Here is a 25,129-nt window from a genome sequence, read left to right on the forward strand (position 1 = left end):
TTGAGTTATTGGGGTGACACTGGTTAACAAGTTATACAGGTTCCAGGTGCTTAATACACCATCATACACTGTATTGTGTGCTCACCACCCTGGAGATTTTTTTAAAAACACCTGTCCCCGTGGTGCTTCCAGTTTCCAGCTTCTCCAACACTCAGTCCAGGAGGCAAAAAGAAAGCTCAGGGAACGTGTTGCCTTGTCATTCCTCAATCCTAAGATCCTTAGTCACTTGCCTTCTTCTCTCCACATTTCAGAGTCTTCTTATATTTGCTTTATGCGCCATGTCCAGAACTTTTAGCCGTTCTTAAAATTGAAGGGTACTCCATCCATGATTCCATCTTGGTCTGGAACCAGAAAGCTGCGAATACAGTTTAAAAACAAATTAGATCAGATTGCAGATTATGCCTTAAAAATGTCGCTCCCTGTTTCTTGCATTCCAGTAGGTTTTCTTGAGACAGAAAGGAAAAGGAAGACCTACCGCAGGTCCTTGGAAATTTCACACATGTACTCTGAACATTTATGTGGGCTATGATGTTTATCATATAGAAAAAATGGGGGGAATGCTGGGAACTGCTAGATCAGAGACACACTGGAGTCTGAAGCAGCAAGAATGGAGAACAGGCCTGAGGCAATGCAGGTGAACAGGCCTTGAGCTGATGAGGCTCAGCGTACACAGTTCAGACCATGGCCAATGAATGGAAAAGGTAGTGTGCAGCCTGGTCGTTGTGGCTCAACCAGGAGGTCATGGTTTGATTCCCGGTCAGGTTGCAAGCTCATCCCCAGGATGGGGTGTGCAGGAGGCTGCCAATCAATGATTCCCTTCCCCTCTGAAATCAATAATATATATATATTTTTTGTATGATATATATATATATATATATTATATATATATATATATATGTTTTCAAAGAAGGTAGTTGGCAGAAATGAACCTAAGAAACTGAAAATAAAAGACAAGTCTTCACTACCAATTTTTTTTTTTTTTTTTTTGGTAATTTTAAGGAAAGCAGGAGTCAGAAGGAAAATCTAAGGTACAAAACTCCAGGACAATGGAAGCAAGTCTTGGTGGGCGTTAGATTTGGGCCGTCATTACTCAAAAGGAAATCAAATGGCATGGACCTGAAATAAAGAGAACTGGAGAGATGATAGGTTCTTGGTTCAAAAGAGATGCTATAGAGTAATCTGACCAAAAGTTTAACTCTGAGCGAACACAAATTAATGCTATCGTTAGATGGCTTTTAGGGAGACTCAATAAAACCGTTCTAAGTAGCACAGGGCAGGGAGAAGACTGCAGGTCTTTTCCAGCTAACAGTGGCTTTTAGAGATTTATGAAATATGTTTTTTTAGCCTTTTCTTTCCTCAAGTCATATCTTTCTAGTCCTACAGGGCACCAGTCTACCGAAATAATGATTCTACATATTTCTAGTAAGGGAGCGAAACGCTGCTTTTTATAAACTTAGGCCCAAGGAATGTGGTAAGAGAAGTCACCTGACTAATAGCAATACCTTGGCAGATGCCAGAACACATGCCTAAATGACCCTTGAGATAGTTTCTGCTTTAGCTCTGAGGACTGTTTTTGTCCAGTGCAATCCGTCCTACACAGCCCTGTTATATTGGTCTTCCTAAAACACCTAGTCCCATTCCACCAGTCCCAGACCTCTTGTCCACAGCTCACCTGTAAGAATTCTCTGCTCCAGCCACACCACCACTTCACTCTCCTACTTGTTATGCTATTTGTTTCTTCTTTGCCCACTTTTCTCCACCTATTTTAAGCCCTAAGGCTTCTGTTCTAGTGTAATTTTCTCTACCTACCGCAACCTCTTCAGTCAGGTTGATCTTTTCCTCTAAATTCCTATAATTTAATCACCCGTAGCATTTTATTTTCCAACACAAATTAGCTGCCTTATCATATTGTTGTTATAATGCTTTATGTATTTAAGACTTATATTACCTCCTGGATGGTAATGCACTGTACTTGTATATTTAAATATAAAAGTAATACATACGTATGATTAAAAGAGTCAAATGGGACAGGAAGGTGTGAAACAAAAACTTTAGTTCTCTCCCCCAAGAATATCACCAAAACTACCTTTAACTAACTCTGTTTCGTGGTTGTCACCTTTACCTCTCCTGGTGGATATCTCCCTAACTCTAAATAATATACTTATAGTTCCAGTTTTTAATTTATCAACTTTAGAGAATGTGTTTGTCAATTTTGCTGCCATAAAAAAACACCCAATATGTGTTTATAACAATAAACACATATTGCAAGCTCACAAGTCATTGGCTGCCTCGATGCTGACTTGGCTAGGTGTGGCTCCATGTGTCTTCTCATTTTGGACTTGGGCTAAAGAAGTGATCATTATTTGGGGTGTGTTCTCCCCATGGCAAAGGGCCATAGCTGAAGAGAAGCCACAGAAACACATGATACTTCTGGAAGCCTCTGTTCAGAACTAGCCTCTGTCACTTCCACCCACATTCCATTGTTCAAAATAATTCACACAGCCAAGTCCAGAATCAATGGGGGCAGGAATGACACTACAGATATAGGCCCCACCAGGAGGCATAGCAGAAATCATATGACAATGAGTGTGAATGTATAATCTATTACAATTACAGAGAGAGAGCAAAGAGTTGGGAACAATGATGCAATCTATCACATATGTTTCTATTGATTCTCCCTTATCAAAAACTAGAGGCCCAGTGCATGAATTCATGCACTGGTGGGGTCCAGCCGGCCAGGGGTAGGGGCTGCAGGAGGTTGGCCCACCGGCCCCGCCCCTAATCGGGCTGGTGGGCTGACCGCAGTGTGCAACATAGCAACTGGTCATTCCAGTTGCTTGGCTTTTATATATATAGATAAGGAATTGAGCCTATTAACACTACCTCTATCTCTCTCTTCTCAAAGTTTTGTTAGAGGCTTATATCATCTTATAAGTAGTTCTGCTTATTTTATAACCTTAAATTATAGAGAAAGTACTTTCTTGATCATTCAACTTTAAACAGTATCTCTCAAACCTTTATAATAAAAAAAAAGATGTATACTCTTATACTTTCATACCCTCTCTTCCCTTTCTATCTCATAACTCATACATTGTGAAGGTTTATAACATTTCATTTCTGTTTTGGAACTATAATTAAGTCGTCTATGCTCTGTATATAAGTTGAGTCAAAAAACTAAATCCAATAAAGGACACTTAAAATACTATAATTATGTACTATTAAAACACTATTCTTTTCTGCAGAATCAAGAAATATAGTTGGACTTGTAAAGAAGGAAATCAAATCCTTTTTCTAAATATATGTAGCTCAAAAACAAATATTTTGAAAACAAAGTTTGAATATGAAATCATTCATTACCCTCCATGTGCTATTCTGAACCATGCTACATGTAATTTGTTTTATATAGGCCATGACTTTGCTATAGAGCTTTTTAGTTTTCATGGAGTTTCAAGGAACACAATTATTTCTGAGAGCTTCAAGCTATAGGACATTTGCACTCTAGCTTAAAGAATGACTTCTTTTTTTAAAAAAACTACAGAGAAGAAGGGAAAGGGAGAGATAGAAACATCAACAATGAGAGAGAATCATTGATTGGCTGCCTCCTGCACAGCCCCTACTGGGGATAGAGCCCCCAGCCCAGGCATGTGCCCTTGACTGGAATTGAACCTGGGACCCTTCAGTCCAAAGGCCAATGCTCTATCCACTGAGCCAAACCAGCTAGGGCTGAAGAATGAATTCTTAAATGGCTCTTACATAATGTTTCTTAATAAACCAGATTGAACTCAGCCATTTGTTTTGTGTATGATGGGATTATAAAGAGATGTTATTTATTTTTGCACCTAGTGGTAAAAAATATATATATATGTATATATTTTATTAATGTTGCTTTTTAAAATTCTTTATTGTTTAAAGTATTACATATGTCTCCTTTCCCCCTCATTGACCTCTCCCCAGCCATTCCCAACACCCAGCACATGGTCTCACCCCCCTACTGTCTGTGTTCATGGGTTATGCTTACTAGTATATGCTTGCATACAAGTCCTTAGGTTGCTCTCTTACTACCCCCTCCGCCCCCCCCCCCACACACACACCTGCCTTCCCTCTGAGGTTGGACAGTCTGTTCGATGCTTCTATGTCTCTGGATCTATTTTTGTTCATCAGTTTATGTTGTTCATTATTAGTGGTGAAAATATTAAGTTCTGTGACTGTGAGGAGGGAACAAAGTGAGCCATTTCATTGCTCTGTTGCCTCTTTAAAGTTACCTTTTCTACGAGCCCTTCTCCTGTCATTTAAAAACAATTTTTAAATAAATATTTCAAATTGTAGTATAAGAGGCCATTTATTTAGTAAATGACATAGAAGTTGAAATGAATTATTTTCATTTCTTCTTTTTGGCCTGTCCTGTACTTGATCACATCTACAATGAGCCACTTGCGGGCTTGGTTTATCCTTTTGAGACCATTGCTATACTTTCCTTTAGGATCATAGAACGCACATCCCCTAACCTAGGTATCTACACCAGCAAGGAGAATAAAACCATGATCATTTTGTCTTTTTCTTGTACGTACACTCATAGATCACCTGGACTACTGGGGCCAGATTCCTGCTGTCACAGTGAGTAATGACATGATCTCCTTTCAAAGTGTATGAGAATAAATGAGAGATGATTGGGAATAGAGTCAAGATGGTCTAAAAAAATAATAAAGTGAGAATAATGTCCTTATAATCTCTATGACTACAATAAAATAAAACAAGCTGACAGCTGTAGGGGTTGGGGGGATTGAGCAAAAAATTTTAAAAAAGAGAGAAAACTCATGGACATAGACAACAGTGTGGTCATTGCCTGGGGAAGGGGGAAGGAGGGAGTAGGAAGAGCGTATAGGGGCAATAAATGTAATGGGCGGAGACTAGACTTGGGGTGGTGAACACACAACATAGTGTACAGATGATGTGTTGTAGAATTGTGCACCTGAAACCTGTATAATTTTGTCAACCAGTGTCACCCCAATACATTCAATAAAAAAGGGGGAAAATAAAAAAAGTAGATTTAAAGTATACCACAAGGGATATTCTAGAGAAATTAATATTTTAAAGCACAGAAAAAGAGCCCTCTTCTTTTCTACTAAAGCCTTGAGATACCTTAAATTCGTGTTCCTCAGTCCTTAGTATGATTCAGAATTCCTTGGAGATGCTTGTTAAAAATACGACTCTCTGAGCCTCACCCTGGAAGTATCTCGGAACAGGTAGAACTGGCTCTCCCCACCGCAAGTACCGAGAGCTTCCAGAAAAATTTTTGTGATTTTTGGATGGAATCATCCATCAGTTAAAAACCTGAGTATCTGTATTGCGAAACAACAGCTGAATTCTACTGCCAAATAGTTGCCACCCACCCCACCCTCAGAAGGTATTGCCATATTCTGAAGGCCTTGCACTATTTATCTTTCTTTGCATATCTATTAGTAACTCAGACAGCTAACTGTTATTGACTAAGTTGGATGAGATAGCACAGTACAATTTCCTTTTGGGAGTTTTCTCAACATACCCTTCTCCAACAAATGGTTGGAAAACAAATCTTACACCAGAGGAAATTGACGTCCTAACAATGGATGTTATTGTGTAAGTATACACTCTAAACCAGCCGTGGGCAAACTACAGCCCGCAGGCCAGATCCGGCCCATTTGAAATGAATAAAACTAAAAAAAAAAAAAAAAGACCGTACCCTTTTATGTAATGATGTTTACTTTGAATTTATATTAGTTCACACAAACACTCCATCCATGCTTTTGTTCCGGCCCTCGGGTCCAGTTTAAGAACCCATTGTGGCCCTCGAGTCAAAAAGTTTGCCCACCCCTGCTAAACCATGCATACACTCTTACATATATATACACATATGGGCACCAGACTTTTTACTTTAGACATAAGAAGTCTTAATGAGGTGGGAATGTCACAGCTTTCCTTCTGGTACATGACTAGCCAGGAAATCTAGCCATGAGAGAAACTATGTTCATTAAGTCCTATCCTTCCTGTGGTGTTTTCATGTCCTCCCTGGCATACGGACCCATCGGTCATTATCTCAGATTTGAGTTTCTCAAGAGATGGGGAATTCAGTGGCTCTAGGAGTCACTCATTCCACTTTTGTTATAGCTTCCTGATAAATTTCTTCCTTATATCTACAGGAAATCTTAAACATTTATTTTGTCTGATATTAATACAGTTACATCACCAATTTTTTTGTTTTGGCATTTTCCTCATCCTTTCATTTTCAACCCTCTGTGCCTTATGTTTTAGGTATGTCTTGAAAATGTCATTTAATGAGATGTTTAAACATCTGTGCAGCAAAATTTGTCTTTGAAACTGAGTTTATTCTATTTAGAATTATATTTGAATTTATTTCTACTACTTATTTTATGCATTCTATTTGTCTGATCTTACTGTTTTTGTTTCTTTTTCCTTTCTTGTCTTTTAAAAATTTATCCTGCTTCTCCTTCACTTTATTTTTACTCTCTAGTATTTATAGATTATATACACTATTTCTTTTTCTTCTAGAAAATTTAACATTTAGGTTTACTGACAGTTTTATTAATTTTTTTCTAACACTTTCTTCTTATATCTAAGCTCTTCTCTTTGAGATCTTTTGCTACTGCCTGAAATACAACTTTTAGTATTAACATTAAAAAGGATCTGTTGGCCTTAGCCAGTTTGTTCAGTGGTTGGAGCACTGGGTTCAATTCCTGTCAAGGGCATGTACCTCGGTTGCAGGCTCAATCCCCGGTCTCCGTCAGGGCGCATGTGGGAGGCAACCAATCGATGTGTGTCTCTCTCTCTGTCTCTCCCCCTCCCTTCCACTCTCTCTAAAAATCAATGGAAAAATATCCTCAGGTGAGGATTAAACAAACAAACAAACAAAAAGATCTGATGGTAACAAACTGTTTCTGTTTGTCAGATCACATCTTTATTTCATCTTGATTCTTGATAGTTTCAATGCAAATACAATCCTAGATTAATAGTTGTTTCACCACATTAAAGATAGCATTCCACTATTTCCTGGCTTCCATTGCCACGATTGAGAAATTACTTTTAAGTCAAATTTCTATTTATTAATAAGTAACCTGCCTTTTGTTCCTGGCTGCTTTTTAAAGCACTTTTAATTGTGAAAGAATTACAAATTCACAGGAAGATGCAAAAATAGTACAGAAAGGCCCTTTATAACTTCCCCCAGTTTTCCCCAATGGTTACAGCTTACATAACTATAGTACAATATCAAAAGGAGGAAATTGATATTGGTTCAATGTGTATGCATAGTTCTGTGTCATTTTATTATATGTGTAGAGTCTTGTAAGGACCACATGTTTCAAGATACAGAATTGTTCCATCATGATAAAAATCTTCCTTGTGCTTCCCCTTATAGGCACACCCAAGCCCCCTACATCCTTAACCTCTGGCAACCATTAATCTTTTCTCCATCTCTATTTTTTATTTTAGTTTTTTAAGTGTTATGCAAATAGAATCATATTATGCGCTATGGACAAAATTGTAGCCCCTTGTATGTGGAAGCCTTAATCCCGATGTGACTGTGTTTGGAGAAGGGGTCTTTAGGAGGTAGTTGAGGTTAAATGAGGTCATGAAGATGGGGCCCTACTCTAAAAAAATGAATGTCCTTACACAGAGAGACACCAGGGATTTGTCTCTTGCTTGTGTTCTCTCCCCTCCACCAGCCCACCCACATTTGAGTACTCAATGAGAAGGCAGCCAGCAGCAAGCCAAGAGGCCTCATTAGAAACCAACCCTGCTAAATTTTAATCTAAGACTTCTAGCCTCCCAAACTGTGAGGCAATACATTTCTGTTGTTGAAGCCATCCAGTCTATGACATTTTCTTATGGGAGCCCTACAGGACTAATGTTCTTATGTGACATTTGGAGATTTTTTCCCCCACACAGCATAACATTTTGAAATCCATCCAAGTTGTTGGGTGTATCAGTAGTTCATCTATATTGTGGGGAAGCCTTCTACCTGGCTGCTTTTAAGAGCTTTGATTTGTCTGTGGTATTCTGCAGATTAACTATGATGTGCCTAGGTGCTAATTTCTTTTCTTTTTCCCCTAATTATCTTGGAATTTGTTCTGATCCCCGAATCTGAGAATTGATACCATTAATCAGTTTGGGGAAATACTTAGCCATTATCTCTTCTGACATGGCCCTTCTTCATTCTCTCTTTTCTCTCCTTCTAGAAGTCTAATGGGACATCGCATTTGATGTTCTCACTCTATCCTCCATGACTCAACTTTTCTTGTACATTTTCCATCCCTTGTATCTTTTTGTTGTATTCTGGGTCATATCTTCAGATTGCTATTCCAGTTCAGTTATTCCCTCCAGTAGTTTTACCCACAACTATTGAGTTTTTAATATCAATTATAATTCTTATAAGCAATTTTATTATAATATAATTCATAAGTCAAAAAGTTCACCTTTAAAGTGCACAAATTTATATATTTTTGTCTCTTCCAGTATTTTTGAAAAATAATTGACATACAATAGTGTATAAGTTTAAGGCATACAGCTTGATGGTTTGACTTGCATATATTGCAAATGATTACCACAATAGGTTCAACTAACATCCATCTTCTTATATAGGTACAGTAAGAATAAAAGAAAGAGGAAAATAAAAAATAAAAGATATATTTTCTCCCTGTGATGAAAACTTTTAGGATTTATGAAGTGCACGAATTTAGTGTTTCTTAGTATAGTTACAGAGTTGTGCATCTACCAGCATTATCAATGTCCAGAACATTGTCATCACCTCAGAAAGAAACTCCATACCCATCAGCAGCCACTCTACTTTCCCCTTTCCTCCCAATTCCTGGGAACCACTAATCTATTTTCTGTCTCTATGGATTTGCCTGTTATGGGCATTTCATATGAATGGAATCCTTCAACATGTGGCCTTTTGTGTCTGACTTTTTTTCACTTAGCATAATTTTTTTCAAGGTTCATTCATGTTGTATCAGTACTTCATTCCATTTTATTGTGAAATAATATTCCATTGTACGTACCATATTCCACACCACCTTTTGTTAACCATTCACCAGTTGATAGACATTTGAGCAGTTTCCACTTTTTGGCTATTATGAATAATCCTGCTAGGAAAATTCATGTACAAGTTTTTGTGTGGACATATGTTTTCAATTCTCTTGGTTATATACCTAGGAATAGAGTTACTGGGTTATGTGGTAAGTCTTGTTTAATAATCTAAGGAACTACTGGACTGTTTTCCAAAGTGGCTGGATAATTTTATATTCCCACCAGCAATGCATGAGAGTTCCAATTTTCCTACATCCTTGCCAGCACCTTTTATTTCCATCTTTTTTATTATGGCCATCCTAATGGGTGTGGAGTGGTAGTATCTCCTTATGGTTTTGATTAAAAATTTCCTAATGACTAATGAGATTGAGAATCTTTATATGTGCTAATTGGTACGTGTCTTCTTTTGGAAAAATGTCTAGTCAAATGCTTTGTGCTTTTTTAAAAAAATGGGTTATTTGTCTTTATTGTTGAGTTGTAAGAGATTTTTATATTTTCCAAATATAAGTCCCTTATCAGATATACAATTTACAAATATATTTCCCATTCTGTGTGTTCTCTTTTCACTTTCTTTTTTTTTTTTTTTAATATATTTTATTGATTTTTTACAGAGAGGAAGGGAGAGAGATAGAGAGTTAGAAACACCGATGAGAGAGAAACATCGATCAGCTGCCTCCTGCACATCTCCTACTGGAGATATGCCCGCAACCCAGGTACATGCCCTTGACCGGAATCGAACCTGGGACCTTTCAGTCCGCAGGCCGACGCACTATCCACTGAGCCAAACCGGTTTCGGCTCTTTTCACTTTCTTAAGGGTGTCTGTTGAAGAATAAATTTCTTAGTTTTGGTGAAGTCCAATTTATCTCCTTTTTTCAGTTGTTGCTTATGCTTTTCACGTCATATCTAAGAAACTATTGCCTAACCCAGGGTCACAAAAACTTGCTCCTATGTTTTCTTATAAGAGTTTTGTAGTTTTAACTCTTACATTTAGGTCTTAGATCCATTCTGAGTTAATTTGTGTATATGGTATGAAATAAAAGTCCAAATTCATTCTTTTACATGTAATATACAGTTGGCCCAGAACAAATTTCTGAAAAGATTCTTCTTTCTTCCACTGAACTGTCTTAGTGTCTCTTATAGACTAAATGTTTGTGTTGCCCCCCACGCCTAAATTCATATGTTGAAATTCTAACCTCCAATGTGAGGTTAGAGACTCCAGAAAGCTTTTGAATCTGTAGGTTGCTTTGGGTAGTATGAAGATAGGTCTTGAATTTTAGCTTTCTGTTCATTGTGTCCTGAAGTGGCACCCAATGAAAGCTCAAGGTCACCAGGGCTAGGCAGGTGGCCTCAAGAGGAAAGCCAACCCCAGGGCTATCTTTCCCTCTTGGATTTCAACTTTCATTTTACTTTTGGCTTGTGAGGCTTTTAAAAAAATCATTTTTAAAAACTGATTTGAGAAAGAAACATCAATTTGCTGTTCCACACGTTCATGCATTCATTGGTTGACTCTAATCTGTGCCCTGACCAGGGATCGAACCTGCAACCTTGGTGTGTGAAGAGGACACTCTAACCAATTGAACTACTGAGCCAGGGCTTGTGAGGCTTTTTTACGGCAAGTTCTGTAATGCATTTATAAATACTACATGTATTTTAAATTTGTATTCAGCAGGTTAGTTTGTTTCTTTAGGAGAGTTATTTAAGGTATGTAGTAAATCATACTGCTCATTTTACCCATTCGTTCTCAGAAGCACAGCAACTTCTACAATTCAGAGAAAAGAACATATTAAAGAGTTGCTACTTTCGACTACTTTCTTGACGCATCTCACAGTCTGAACAGATATCTCTTTAAGAGGAAGTGCTTGTAGTTCTCACCCTTAGTTCTTCCACTTTTTTGTCCACCGAGTCTCCCTGACATCAAGGTCTCAGGTCAGCAAGACAGAGTTCCCAAAGCAGGGAGCAGCAGGAAGAACCAACACGTAAGAGTAAGTAACAGGAACAGAGTGGCATGCGAAAAGTCAGAAGCAGGAGGCTAGCCAGATAAGACAGAGGAGTGAAAGGTGAGCATCTGGGACTGTGGCTGCGTAGAGTGCCACAGGATGGCCGTCCAGTGCTTGAGGTCAGTTTCATGTCCCCACTTCTTCAAGCTGTGCCTCTGTATCTTTCACATTGCGGCATGAGAACCGCCACTTTGAATGTTGCCTGCAGAGCCATTCCTCCCATGGCAGACACTGTCCTCCCTTAATGTAGTCAGTCAGAGCTGCTTCAGCTTTGCCCTGTTGACTCATTTTGAGTCATCATCTTAAACGTCACCATTCTCCTCCATACCTAATACTAATTCATATCTCCCCCGTTTCTTATCTTACTGGATGGGTGTGGGGGGTTTTTAAGTCTGAGTGCATGAACACATATTTATCACTTTACTTTGTTAGTTTCATCTGGCCATTCTAGCCCACAAGAACTTTTAGTCCTGATTCTGTCCACATTAGAATTTACTGGTTTTTCTTGTCGTCTGACAACTTGATGAGTACTTCACTATCTATTCATCCAAATCACAGATAAAATATTTAGCTAGATCAGGCTTACCTCTTGAAATGTGCTTCCACGCTGATGTTGATGCATTACCCAATACCCTATGGGTATGATTGTTCAACCAGTTATTAATGAACCTTGTTGTACTTGTACCAAGAACAAATCTGCATGGATGTCATGTATGTTCTTGTCGGTAGCCTTGTTACAAGTGCATGTTTTGTTGACCCACCAGTATAGCAACCTTCTCAAAAGAGTGAATCCAAGACCAGTTCAACAAGACTTGTTCTCAGTACAACCATTTTAAAGCCTAGCAATCTCTGCAGCCTTTTTCAAGTGACTCACCAACATCCTTTTATTAATCCTAGAAAATGACCCAAGAGTGCCATGAAACTCACCAGTTTGGGGCTTACGGACCATTCCTTCTTTCCTCTTTTGAAGATAAAAAATATTTAAATCTATTGAAATCATGTAGCCTACCTGGGTGAGCTCTTAAATACTACATTAGGTAGGCAGCTGTAAAAGGAGGCCTAAAATACAGCGTCTTAAGCAAACTAGGTCTATTTCTCTCTCAAATAAAAACTGGGTAACCACATCTGGTTGTTACGACAGCTTTATAATAACCAGGAACTCCGTGTCCTTCTCTCCTGTTGCTCTGGCATTCTTAATGGGCTGCTTCTATCTGACATTTAAGATGGCTTCTCTCACTTCTTCACTTGAGCTAGTGGAAAGACAGAAAGGGGAGAGCATGTTCTTTTTTTTAAAGATTTTTTTATTATTGATTTTGAGAGAAGGGAGAAAAGAGAGGGAGAGAGAGAGAGAAACCATTGATGTGAAACATCAATCTGCTGCCTCCTGCACGCCCCCTACCAGGGATCAAGCCCACAACCCGGGCATGTGCCCTTACCAGGAATCGAACCAACAATCTTTGGGTACACATGATGGTGCCCAACCAACTGAGCCACACTGGCCAAAGCATGTTCTTTTGTTTAATGTGAACAACCCAGAAAGTTCAGACATCACTTTGGCTTTTATTTCATTGGTCATGACTTCATCACATTGCCACATCTAGCTGAAAGGGAGGCTGGGAAATAACCATCTTCATTTTGGGTAACCAAGGACCTAGAGTGACCAACTCATCCTGGTTTACCCACGTCTTTTCCAGTAGCAGTACTGAAAGTCCTGCATCCTGGGCAAACAGGGAGGTTGGTTACCCTATATCTAGCTAAGATTTGGAAGTTCTAAAGAAAAAAAGAGGGAAATGGTTATTGGTAGACCACTAGGTCATTTCCTCACTTTCCATTTTGTCTTATGGATCTGCTATTTCTTCCTATATGTGAGACCACCTTTCCTCCTTTGTGCCTGAAGAGTTTTCTCCTTGAAATAGAGGACTAAAGCAAAGTAGGTGTTACAGAATCTGCACTGTCCTTATTATCAGTCAACACTGTATCTATTATCCACTCTTCCTTCTCTTGCCTCTGAACATTTATTTGTCTCTTTTGCTGATCTTGGATATTTTTTTTAAAGTCACTCAGAAAAGAATATATGAAAATGGCTCTGAAGCACATGAATAAGTGCTTAACATCACTAGTAATCAGAAAAATGAATCCCTCAATGACATTCCTATACATCCACTAGAATAATTGAACTCTAAAAGACTGATAATAGCAAGTATGGGTGAGAATGTGGTGCAACTGCCACCTCCCATACACTGCTGTTGAGAATATAAATGGTACACTACTTTGGAAGACAGTTTGACAGTATCTTTAAAAGTTAAACACATACAATATGACCCAGCCATTACCCTCTTAGGAATTTGCCCAAGAAAAATGAAAGCTTATATTTCTACAAAGACTTGGTCATGAATACTCATAGCAAATTTATTTGCAATACCCATAAGCCTGTAAACTAACCAAATATCCCTCAACATGTGAATGGATAAACAAATTGTGGTATATCCATACCATAGGATACTCCTCATCAATACAAAGCAACAAACCATTGATTTACAAAACAACATAGATTAATTTTAAAATATTACATTGAGTAAAAGAAGCCAAACCCCTCACCTCCCCCCCCCAAAAAAAAAGAGTATACAATCCCATGTTGCCCCATGATGCCATTTACAATTCTGCAAAATGTAAACTAACATATACTGACAGAAACAGATCAGAGGTCACCTGGGGACAGGGGAAGAAGGAGAGCTGGATTATAAAAGGACACAGGACATTTTTAAGGATGATAGAAATAAATGGTCAGTACCTGGACTTGGTGGTGCTTAATTTTACACATTAAATATGTGTAGGTTACACCTAAGCAAAGTAGTTTTAAGAAAGTGAACTGTTTTTGGCAAAACTAAGATATAGTGTTAGAAATCAAGATAGTAGCCTTGGCCAGGGGTGGGGTTCGGGGTATGCAATGATTAAAAGGAGCCATGACGTTTCTGGAGATGCTGGCTGTGTCCTGTTTTTTTGATCTGGGTGCTTATTATATAGGTGTGTTCCTTTTGTGAAAATGAGTTGAGCAATAGAATTGTGATTGTTGTGCTCTGGAGTATGGATGCTGTAGTTAAAGAGTGTTTACCAAGAAAAAAATCAAGCCCCTTTTGGGCTCTATTCTTCCTGATGTGTTCTTACACATCTGTCTAACTGTGCAAAGTCACCCCTGGTTCTGCTCCCTTCTTTCCCTATTCTGTGTGTGTTCTCAAAAAGACTGTGCTTTCAGAGAATAACAGCTTTCTCCTAGGTATGCCCTTATTTAGTCACTGGAACAATTTGAGGTGGTTGAAATCGAAAAGCCATTTGAGATTGTAGACTCTAAGCTCCTTGAGACCATGTGTTGGATTCCAACATCTAGACCAGTTTCTAACACATTTTATGTGCTTGATAAATATACTCACTTCATGACGGTCACTGCACATTTTCTTGATATGTTACCTGATATATGTTTCTTTTGAATAAAGTAAGCTCTTCCATCATATTCTGTTTTTAAATTTTATCATACCACCCTGGCTGGGTAGCTCAGTTGGTTGGAGTGTCATCCGATACACCAAGGTTCAAGGGTTCAATCCCCAGTCAGGCCACATACAAGAATCAACCAACGAGTGTATAAATAAGTGGAACAACAAATTGATGATTCTCTCTCTCTTTCTCTTTCTAAAAATCAAATAAATAAAAATGTAAAATATATTTTATCATATCTGTCTTATTTTATTAAAACTGTACATTTCCCTTATTGGTTTTTCCCTGACTGTTAGGGAAACTGAGGCTGTAATAATTTTGTTTCTCAACTACTTTCCTCATGAGAATCATTGGGAACCTCCCGCCCTCTTATTTTTCTTTCTATGCCGTATTTGCTTTTTTCTCTCCATCCTCATCCATATTTTGTCTAAAAATCTCTAAGGTACTGTTTAAACTTTTCTCACAAGTGTCTAGGTTACTTTATTTATTGTTTAACATTAAGATTTATTCTACACAGTAGACTTTTGAATCACTTTAGTTTTCATCTTTGTAAATCTCTTTATTTTAAAAAACACACAACAAAAAATACACTTTATTTTATTTTTCAATGTAGATTGAGTAATATATTTATCCCAGGCATGTCGAAGGCAGTCACAGGGTATAAAATAACTACATACAAATGAAAGGATACCCAATCAGATTACACAGATGAATGGGCTCAAAGTTAGGAACTTGGCACAGAGCATCATTATTCACTGTAAAAGCTACAGAGCGAATGCTGAATGTTCAAATCCAAATGATGGCACTTCCCCTTAAAGTAGCCTGTCCACATGACGTCATCATTTTAAGCACAGCAAAACACATTTAAGTTACAAAAGGTGTTTGGAGTGTCCAACCCAAAGCCATCCCCTCCACCATCCCCCACAGCACAATTCCAACGGAGGCCATCATCCCTCAAGAAAAAGACCACAAGACGTCAAGCCGACTTCCCTCCTGAGAAAAACGACACCAGCTTTTTAAATGAGCATTTGGACAACAAAAAGTTGTTCTCAAAAAGGAACGAGCATAGAACAAGGTCCCTGCCAGCGAGCGAGAACCGGTAATGGGTCTGAATCTTCATCCAGCGCCATCAGAATCCTGCCGTCTGTCTGTACAGCCACCCTGGCCGGGGTCACGCACCCTGTCGTGGCCCCGGGGAGGGGGAGGCCCGCCCTGGAGGACAGGGGCCGGGTTCACTCCCATCCCCATGGCTGGAGGTAGGGCTCTCCTCCTCCTCGCCTAACCCAGAGAGGCCGAGGATGACGACTGCAAGGTCTCCCGTCCCTCCGGCACCGGCACCGACCACCGCGCGGGGAGCAGGGCCTGCGCGGGACCCGGGGTGCCCACTGCCCGCTGCGGGCCCGGGCATGAAGGGCAGGAGGCGCCAGCTCCCTGCCGCGGCCCCGGGAGGGGAGAGACCTCACCTGGCCCAGCCCGCGCCACGCTCTCGCTCTCGGGTTAGCTCCGCTGAGGACAGCGGTGAGGGAGCCCGGCCGGGCCAGAGCAGAAGCGCTCCGCTCAGGCCGTGCTTGCCGCACTCGGGGTTCCTCACAGCGGGCCGGACCCGGAGCTGCCCGGAGCCGCCATCTTCCTCCACTCAAACCAAAAATACACTTTATTTTAAAAAATTCTCCTGAGCAGCTCAACTAATCTCTGTTCTGCCCTATCTTTGTGGGATCCACTTCCTCTCTAGTTAGGAAGTTCTCATTCTGGCCCTTTATGTTAAGATCCAGAATGATCAATGCCTCCCCGCCATCTGTTTTAAAACCAGTCCCCAACTTTATTTCTTTCGCAGAGTCCCATAGACAGCTTGCAAGAAGCAGCAACAATGCCATGTATACTCCTTAGGGCTTCTGTCTCCTGCCTAATAATTTATAAACAGTAAAAAATGTTTCTGTTCTCTTTTAAGCAGGGCCACTTGTCTTCCTGTAAGTCAGCACCTGGGGACATCTGTGAGTGGGTTTGAGATAATGTTCACTCAACTCTGCCATATAAGAAGGCAGCACAGGCCATTGATCATGCCTGGATCCACTAATTCAGTCTGTCTGTCTGTCTATCTATCTACCTGCCTACCTACCTACCTACCTACCTACCTACCTACCTACCTATCTCATCCATCCATCCATCCATCCATCCATCCATCCATCCATCCATCCATCCATCCATGTTTCTATTCCAGAAGGTTGTATAGATTCTCATTCAGTTGAATTTCTCCAATACTACACTGGTTCTTCACTTTTTCTTCTCTGCTACTTTTTGTTCTATTCAACAACATTTTGATTCAAGGTTTATTTCTATTCACCTCCTCAGAATTTTTCATTTCCTACTTTCTTTTCTTTCTGGAGTGTATATTATTTCTTCCAATGGGTCTAGGAATTTTACCTCATCTGTCAAGTGGCATCAGAATACTATTAAATCATTCTTTAATAGTGGGCAGGGAAAATATGAATTTGGAAACATGAGTATGCCTATTAAGAAAGGAATCAACCTCTGATGGAGGGGAAATGAGGAAGCGATCTCGTGACTCTTTGTTTATTCAGGTGCAGTAAAAAAAAAAAAAAAAAAAGCCTCAGCTCCAGAGTATGTCCAATGTTTGTGAGTTAGCTCATTTCAAAGCTGGCCCAGGTGGATTAGGATCAAAGGTCCATGCAGACGGCATTCTGCTGTACTCTGTGTTTCCTTCCCACGTCATTCACACTTCGCTTATTGTCACTCAAGGTCCAAGGAGATAAGCGCTCTCTCAGAAGCATTACAGAGCTGGTCTTTGTCTTTTAAAATGAACCACTGAGTCCTAGCTGGTTTTGCCCCGTGGGTAGAGCGCTGGCCTGTGGACTGAAGGGTCCCAGGTTCAATTCCGGTCAAGGGCACATGCCGGGGTTGTGGGCTCGATCCCCAGTGGAGGGCATGCAGGAGGCAGCTGATCAATGATTCTCTCTCATTATTGATGTTTCTATCTCTCTCTCCCCCTCCTCTCTGAAATCAATTTTATATATATATATATATATATATATATATATATATATATATATATATAAATAAAATAAAATGAACCACTAATCCTCATGTATGTATATACCTCTAGGTTTGTGAACAATAGCTTAGATACCTTCACAAAGCCAAAGACATACTCGTGTAGAAGACAGTGCAATGGCTGCTCTGCTTGGGTTCTGACACTGTAGGCCACAGCCTCTGGCGTGTGCATGCGTGTGAGAGAATGAGAGCCCTGTGCAGGCAGAAACTGAGACATGGCCCTAGCCAGTTTGGCTCAGTGGATAGAGTGCCAGCCTGCAGACTGAAAGGTCCTGGGTTCAATTCCAGTCAAGGGCACATGCCCAAGTTGCAGGCTCATCCCCTGTAGGAGGCGTGCAGTAGGCAGTCGATCAATGATTCGCTCTCATCATTGATGTTTCTCTCTCTCCCTCCCTCTCCCTTCCTCTCTGAAGTCAATAAAAATATATTTAAGAAAGAAAGGAAGGAAGGAAGGAAGGAAGGAAGGAAGGAAGGAAGGAAGGAAGGAGAAAGAAAGAAAGAAAGAAAGAAAGAGAAAGAAAGAAAGAAAAACATGAATAGAGAGAATGCATTGTTACTGTCTCTTAGGTCTGCTCTACTTGCCTTGTCATGGCTTATTGACCTTAGCCAAGACTTTCTTGCTTAACCTTCTATTGTCTGGGTTTCTGTCATGAGTGCCCAAAAGGCCTGGAGCAGCTTGTGTGCCCCTTCTCCCAGTGGGTTCCCAGTCACTGACAGCCCTTGTTAGTAATGGGACTCCTGGGAAGGTGGGTTCAGATCTGGGTCCTCCAAACCTGCAGGCCTGAATTTGGCAGCTCAGACAGAAGGGAGGAGAGAAAAGTAGGCGGCTCACCAAACAGTTCAGACACAGAAATAGTGGCTGCTTCTCCAGCCTCCCAGCCAAGGTCAACTTGGTAAACAAAGCAGTCAGCAGCTATAAAAAGCAAAGTGAGAACAGTTCACAAGCTTTAAGCAGATCCCTACATGAAGGAGGGTTGTGGTGACAAACCCAGCTGAAAAATGTATTCATCTTATACCTGCACCTTTGTAGTCTTTGACCAACATCTTCCCATTTTCTCCATGAAATTCTTACTAATTTTTGAGCAAGGGCCTCTGCAGATTTCACCCTGGGTCCCACAAATGATGTAGCTGGTCTTGTGAAGGCTCAGGTGTAGCGATTTGGGGTGCAGTGGCGCCTGGAAGTGAAGCGCAGGCCTGGCAATAGGGAAAGTAAGTGACCAGCATAGGCTGAGCCGTAGGCCCTTTCCCCTCTGCCCTGCCCTGTCTCCACAACACAAGTAACCTCACATTTAATACCTCTCCATGCCCCAGTTTTGTTTTGTTTTTAATACATTTTTATTGATTTCAAAAAGGAAAGGAGAGAGAGAGAGAGAGAGAGAGAGAGAAGCATCAATTGATCGGCTGCCTACTGGAGATTGAGCCTGCAACCAGGCATGTGACCTGACTGGGAATGGAACTGTGACCTCCTGGTTCATAGGTCGACCCTCAACCACTGAGCCATGCCAGCCGGGCCATACTCCAGTTTTTATACTAACTTTTCCCAACTTTTATCACTTTATTTGGGTTGAAGAAATTCCTACCCTCTACCATTCACTCCACCATGTTCTTTGATTCCAATAATCCTGTTATTGCATGTCCCCCCTTCCACCCCCATTTTTTTCGTATGGGTTGGGTTTGTCACCACTCCTCCTCCTTCATGCTTATTGATGGTGTCACTTCTGGACAACCTGAATGGTTCAAAGAAAAGGGGTCTAGAAATTTCTAGAAAACGTTGAAAGTAACCCACAGAAAGGCCAACGGCACTCTATAATAAAGCCCATCTTTCCAAGACTCTGAAGTTTTAGTTAGCTCTTAAATAGAAATAGTCCCTTCCAGTCAAGGAAGGTCTCATGAAAGTCAGATTGCAAAACAAATAGGAGGGGAGGAAAGGAACCCAGAGAAAACAGAGACAATAAAGGAAACTGTAGAAGCTTAAACAAAAATAACATTCTCAAAAAGTTAGAAGAGGACATCTCACTCTGAAATAAAAACAGGAGTCTATAAAAAAGAGGAATAATCAGGGAACAAGAAAGGGCATTTATAAATTTAAAATATGGTATAACTATAATATAAAAATGTAATAGACTGCACAGAAGATAAAATTGAAAAAATCTCCAAGAAGGTAAATTAAAAAGATGGAAATCAGAAATGTAGGAGAAATAATATGAGAAAAATAGAGGGTTAACATAAGAATCCAAGATCTTCTAATAAAAATTCTAGGTGGCTCAGTTGGTTGGAGCACCATCTGATACACCAAAAGGTTGTGGATTCGATTTCCAGTCAGGGCACATACCTAGGTTGCAGGTTCGATCCCCGGAGGTATGCATGGGAGGCAACCAATCAATGTTTCTCTTTCAGATTGATGGTTCTTTCTCTCTTTCCCCCTTCCTCTCTTTCTAAGATCAATAAAAAACATATCCTTAGATGAAGACTTAAAAAAATGTAGTGGTTGAAAAAAAAAAAAATATATATATATATATATATATATATATATATATATATATATAATAAAAGGGTACTATGCTAATTAGACCAGACATCATTCTGGACGTCCTTCCGGACAAAGCCGGAGCCGCAGCGAAGCCTGGATCCTGGGGCCTGCCAGTGGCGGAAGGGAAGCCCAGGTTCTGGGTTCCAGAGGGATGCCAGTGCCGGCAGTAGGGGGAAGGAAGCCTACTCTTGCATGAATTTCGTGCATCGGGCCTCTAGTTTACTAGTATATATATATTTTCATGTTTTTCCTCCCACCCTTTATGTTATTTTGTCACATGTTTTGTTTTACATATACTTTAAACATATAATAAATACATTACTACTATTTTGCTTTATTTGTGTAGATCCAAGTTTCTGTCTGTTGTATTTGCTTGGCTTGAAGAACTACCTTTAATGTTTCTTGTAGAGTAGTTCTGCTGGCAATGAATTTCTGCAGTGCATGTTATCTGAGAAAGTATTTCTTTCTTTTCTTTTTCTCCCACTTCTAATAAAGATATTCTTGCTGAGTATAGGATTCTGGGTTGAAAGCTTTCTCTTTCAGCACTTTAAAGCTGTCACTCCATTATCTTATGAGAAATCTGCTTTAAAACTTATTTTTGCTCTTCTGTATGTAATGTTGACTTTAAGATTTCCTCTTTCTTTTGTTTTAATAATTTGAATATGCTATGCCCCCCGCCCCCCTCTCTCTGTTTGTTTTGGTATGTATCTAGCTTGGTGTTTTCTGAGTTTCTTAGATCTGTGAGCTAGCGTTAGTGCGGGAGTTGGAAGTAACATACATAGACATTGGACTGGGTTTGAGGTGAACTGTGACTATAGTTACCTTCGGTGTACCAAAGCTTCAATTTCCAGTAAGGACACTTTGTGTTTAGGATGAGGGTTGGTTTATCAGAGCAATATCTGTTCAATCCTGAGCTTTAGGTCAGTTGACCATTTCATTTCTCTCCTATTCCTCTCCTAATATTCTGCTACTTATTATTTAAAACCTTTAATGTGGTAGTGGGGGGCATTGAGCCTCAGATTTAGGCATGCACCATGTCTCTGGTATAGGGGTGAGGTGAAGAGCTTTCCCAGTTTTCCACCTGGCCTTTTCCAGCTGCAATTGTGGGCTCTGCACAATCCTGTCCCTCCCCAGGCAGGGATTTCTTTCCCAGCGGCAGTGGGTTTTCACAATGCCCTACGGAAGCAGTGCTTGTTGTCTTCATCCCCTTCCCCCACTACACACACACACACACACACACACACACACACACACACACACACAAACACACACACACACTCACACATTAAGGCTTCTATTTCATCTGAGAGATTGAGGGGGGAAGATCTAGGCCAAATGTCTTGCCTCTCTCACAAGGGCTGCTATAGCAGACAGAGTTGTGATATGTACTATAGATTAGATAAAGGTATTGTGCTAATATTAAATATCCTGAACTCGATAGCTACAGTAATTATATAAGAAAATAACCCTATTCTTAGGAAATCAACACCAAAAAATTAACGGGTAAAGGGGCATGTGGCCTACTCTCAAATGATTCAGAATAGAAATAGCTAGATAGAGAATAACGAAACAAATGTCACCAAATGTTAAGAGTACAAAAGCGTTTTCTGCATCATATAATTGCAACGTTTCTGAAAAACTGAAGCTATGTCAGAATAAAACGTTTGTTCCATCCAGGATGTAGAGGGCTGGAAGGAGCATCACTCTTGTTCTTAAAACAAGAAGAGGCTAACTAACTTCAAAGTCAAAGCTTTTCTGAAGCCAATTGGAGAGCCCAAGTTGCACAGTAACCAAATAGGAGAGACAAGCACCTGCAGGGAGAAGGCCACTCCCTTACCTGGGGTGGGTGGACCGAGTACACACCTGGAAGAAGAATTCAGCTGAAGTAGTTGATGTATTGGTGAGTTGATGGGACAGTGTTGAAACTTGCTATCATTCAGGTGATTCTTTCAGCCAAGGTCCCAATTAAACTACAAAGAATCTAGAATTCTGGCTAGAAACAGCAGGCACATCACTCCACTAAAGGGACAAAAGGAGAGCTTAATTGTCAGAACCTGGCTGTGAGGAGAGAGCTCCAGGCAGGAACTGAGACTTTCTGTCAGGAGGTACATAGGGAGGAGAAAAAAATACCTGGAATTCACACTCTTCCTTCCTCATTTTAATCTCTTGCTGGTCCCTCCCCTCTGGCTGAGCTCTGAAAGCCAGGGAGCTGGTTGGCTTGGGTTGCCTGGTGAGGGGGGAGGAAAGGGAGCAGGGAGAGAAAGGGGAGGGCACACAGCAGGGGGACAGAAGGGACAGGCTGGAGAAAAGAGCCAGCCGAAGCTTTCTGTTACACCTACCAAGCTGGCAGGTGGGAACAGCCGAAAAGCACAGGAATTAGGTGGTGTTTTGAGTCTGCTTCTTTTTAACCATATGCCTTTGGGCAAACTCCTTTTTCTTTCTGACCCTATTTGTGCATTTATAAATGCTAAGAGCAGGATGGTTGTGGGTTTTTAATGAGAAAAAAACATGTATGTAAAGTGACTGGTCCAGACTTAACCTCCAAAAACTGGAAACTTAAGAAAAATCACAGTAATCATTACTCTGAGTATACCTCACCCGGCCAGCATGGCTCAGTGGTTGGGTGTTGACCTATGAATCAGGAGGTCAAGGTTGAGTTCCTGGTCATGGGACATGGCCCAGTTGTGGGCTCCATCCCCAGCATGGGGCGTGCATGAGGTCGCCGATCATTGAGTATTTACATGGTCTTACCTTTCAACCCAGTAAATTTCACTTCTAGGAATTTATCTTGAGGAGATAATAATTTTAAGAGTAGATAATGAGGTGGTTTATGAACTTGGCTCTGCAGTCAGAGTTTGAGACTGAAATTCCAGCTCTGTCACTATACAGTGGGGCCTTGACTTACGAGTTTAATTCGTTCCGTGACCGAGCTCGTAACTCAAATTACTCGTATGTCAAATCAAAAAATGAACGAGTGAGACACGTGATGCTGGGCTGATGTTGTGGCGTTCACTGTGACGTTCGCTGCCCCAACTAGCGGTGGGATATCTGAAGCTGGCTCGTAACCCGAATTTTAGCTCGAAACTCAAAGCAAAAAATCGGCCGAGAGACTGCTCGTATCTCGAAAAACTCGTTAGTCGGGACACTCGTAAGTCAAGGCCCCACTGTATAATAATATTCATATGACTTTGGGAAGTTACGTAACTTCTCTCAGCCTCCCTTAATCCTTCTATGAAATAGGAATGAAAATGTTCCCTGCTTGATAGTTCTTATGAGAGCATATGTGAAAACACTGACCCACATGAATACATAACAAAAGTATCAGTACTTTTATTTACAATAGTAGAAAATAGGGTAAAACCTAAATATCTAAAAATAGAAAATGGTACATTTATTAAAATAGTATGCACTCATTAAAAATGTTTTAGGACCCAATCTTCATGACCCAAGGTTTTTAAAAACAGGACACAAAAAGCTCAAACCAGAAAAGAAAAGATGAATATATTGAATTTCATTAAAATTAAGAATGCTCATTCATAAAAAATACACCATTAAGAGAGTGAAACAGCAACTACAGATGGGAGACCTGTGTCCAGGATATAACATCAAGAACTACAAATAAATAAGAAGAAGGTAGACAACCCATAGAAAAATAGTCAAAAGATTCAAACAGACACTTCACAAAAAGGATATCCAAGTTGAAAAGTTGCTCAACATCTTTAGTCACCAGGAAAACGCAAACTAAAACCACAATGGGAAACCACTACATACTCAGGAGAATTATTCAAATAAAAAGATTGACAATACCAAATATTGCTGAGAACGGGAATAACTGGAACTCTCATATGACGCTGGTGGGAGGGTAAATTGATTACCACTTTGCATAATGATTTGGCAATATCTACCAAAGTTAAGCATAGATGTATCACATAATAAAGCAAATCTACTCCTGGATATATATATACCCAACAGAAATGCATGCTTATGTCTGAAAAGAGGTACAAAAATGCTAGTAGTAGCTTTACTCATAATAGCCCCAAATTAAAAAACATACACACATATGCCTCTCCATAATAAAAATAAGTGTTGATTCAATGAGATACTGGAACACTCAAAAACGTGGATAAATCTCATAGAGCTAATATTTAGTGAAGGAAGTCAGCTATGAAAAAGCACTTGCGATGTGGCTCCTCTTAAATCAAGCTCAAGAATAGGCAAAATTGGAGGGAGCAAAAGGGAGCCTTCTGAAGTTTGCAAATATTTATTTATACATCTGGATGGTGGTTATGTGGGTGTATACCTATGCCAAAGCTCATCAATCTGTACCCTTAAGTTTTGTGTACTCACTGAATATAAGAAATACCCCCTAAAAGAAGTATTTTTTAAAGAAGTAAATAAGAAAAAATGATGTTTACAAGGAATTTTAATACCATGCAGAAAAGATTGGTATGATGCCAAGTCAGAATCAAAATACTATATAGAGAATAATCGCAACATTACCTTAAACATGTAAATGAAAGACTGGAAAAAAATACACTGGAAGGTTAATAATGGGTCTTTCTGAGGGTGGGATTATGTGTTTTCTTTATGTTTTTCTGTGTCTTTAAAACTTTCTTCGATGAATATGTATTACCTTTATAATTAGGAAAAATTATCTCAAATTATTAAAATGCCTTTTTAAAATTTGAAAGCCAGAAATTAGAAGGAAAGAATAGCCTGGCAAAACAGCATTTATCCTAAATGTTTACTGTTTCTGTAATTGCCTCATTTTGAGGCTTTAGATAGAAATTAAAACTAGGTCATATATTCATCAACTTTGAATTGGTTAATTTTCTCTCATTCTTTTACATCGTAGGCAGAAAATCATAGGAATAAATGGATCTATAGTTAAGTAGTTAAATATATTTGAGACCAAAAGGATTTTATTTTGCATTTTTTATTAGATGTGCTCTTGTTTCATTTTGG

General features: G+C 39.8%; 1 long non-coding RNA gene across 1 annotated transcript; it reads right to left on the reverse strand.

Moving 5' to 3' along the window:
• LOC118663507 lies at positions 1 to 22,430 on the reverse strand. Its single transcript, XR_004970066.1, has 3 exons — positions 22,295 to 22,430; positions 22,028 to 22,183; positions 1 to 355 (listed from the first exon to the last, which is right to left on the reverse strand). It is a non-coding gene; the product is annotated as an uncharacterized LOC118663507 (long non-coding RNA).
• Positions 22,431 to 25,129: the final 2,699 nt, after the last annotated feature.

The sequence above is a fragment of the Myotis myotis genome, unplaced genomic scaffold, assembly GCF_014108235.1.
Source record: "Myotis myotis isolate mMyoMyo1 unplaced genomic scaffold, mMyoMyo1.p scaffold_m19_p_9, whole genome shotgun sequence".
Taxonomy (NCBI): domain Eukaryota; kingdom Metazoa; phylum Chordata; class Mammalia; order Chiroptera; family Vespertilionidae; genus Myotis; species Myotis myotis.